This window comes from Chenopodium album, chromosome 8 (assembly GCF_948465745.1).
Source record: "Chenopodium album chromosome 8, dcCheAlbu1.1, whole genome shotgun sequence".
Taxonomy (NCBI): Eukaryota; Viridiplantae; Streptophyta; class Magnoliopsida; order Caryophyllales; family Amaranthaceae; genus Chenopodium; species Chenopodium album.
In genome coordinates this window covers 21,935,360-21,937,264 of record NC_137841.1, presented here as the reverse complement: position 1 = coordinate 21,937,264, position 1,905 = coordinate 21,935,360, and positions in this window count along the sequence as shown.

The window sequence follows — 1,905 nt, the reverse complement described above, 5'->3', positions numbered from 1 at the left end:
AGAAAATGGAATTTGTGCTGTGTTCTACAGTAATATTACCTACTCAATTAATGAATGTTTTATTTTATTAATAATTAAAATAGCGTACGTATTAAAAGAATATTTTTTTGAAGTGTTTAGGAAATGGGAGTTTGTCTCAGCTGTTATGAAATATTGCGTGGATATCCATTATTCTCCTTATCATCCCGGAATGTTCTAGATCTAGGGTTTATTATTATCTAAGCAAATCCTACTTATATTGTATGTATATATATATCCCACTCAATGGAATAATATAGATGGATCGATTCTCTCCGCTACTTTCTCCTCTTTCTCTTTAATTTTATAACACGTTATCAGCACCAAATCTAACCAATTGATCTGAGCAATTTGACGAAACCAACCTAATAAGAAGGATCTCACGAAAGAAGTCTGAGTAACAACATTACTCTTTTCTGCTAAAAAGGGTAACCCAACATTCCTATTCTCTTGCCCACAAACTTTATTATATTAAGTCTGCTATTGTTTACTTTAACAAAGGGGGTGTTTGGAAACCAGCTTTTCAGCTGGCTTTTGGCTTTTGGCTTTTGGCTTGTTCAAGTTGGTCAAACAGCCAAAAAACATGTTTGGTTAGTGGCTTTTTTAACTAGCTGAAAAGCTGGCTTTTAAGCCAAAAGCCAAAAGCTAGTTGGAGCAGCTTTTGGCTAATGGCTTTTGGCTTGTTGACATAATTAACTTTTGATTAATAATAATTAGTCATAATATATGATAATTAATAATTAATAATTAATAATTAATAATTAATAATTAATCATTAATAATTAATAATTAATATTTGATATTTGATAATTAATAATTAATAATTAATAATTGATATTTGATAATTAATAAATAATAATTAATAATTAATAATTGATATTTGATAATTAATAATTAATAATTGAAATTTGATAATTAATAATTAATAATTAATAATTAATAATACATAATTGATAATTAATAATTGATCATTGATAATTAATAATTATTAATTTACAATTAATAATTAACAATTAATAATTAATAATTAATAATTAATAATTTACAATTAATAATTAATAATTAACAATTAATAATTAACAATTAACAATTAATAATTAATAATTAATAATTAACAATTAACAATTAACAATTAATAATTAGTATTTAATAATTAATAATTAGTATTTAATAATTATTATTTAATAATTAGTATGCAATAATTAAGTATTATTATTATTATTATTCAATAATTAGTTTTTAATAATTAGTATTAAAACGGAGTAATATTAGTAATTTATAGTATATTACTATTGATAATTATCAATTTATAACTTATATAAAATTATTGTTAATTAATAACCAATAATTAATTTGAATTATAACTAATTATTATAAAATTATTGTAAACTTATTGTAAATAATTAATAATTAATTTACAATTATTATTACCAATAATTTATTATTTTAATTAATATTAAAGTACTATATTAGTTCATTAGTGTTGATATTGTTTAACAACAGCTAGCACCCAACAACCAATTTACCAAACACTACAACTCTAGTAAAACAGCCAACTCAAAAGCCAATCAAAACAGACAGTCAAACCAGCCAAGTAAAACAGCCGACAGCCAACAGCCAATTGCCAAACAGAGCCAAAATTAACTATGGGTGTATTACACTTGTTATTCGCTTGATAACTTATACTGCGTATGTTTTAAAAGAAGTATGAAGATGATGTTTTAGTATGGAAATTAAATATGCTATTCGATTTATTTCGACTAATTTATCCTATTTGAATATGTATACTTTTGATGAATGAAATCAGTTTGATTAGACAATCGTACTTTCATTATCAATTTCCATTGGATTCTTTGATTAGATGATCATAGTATGTTTATTTTGAAT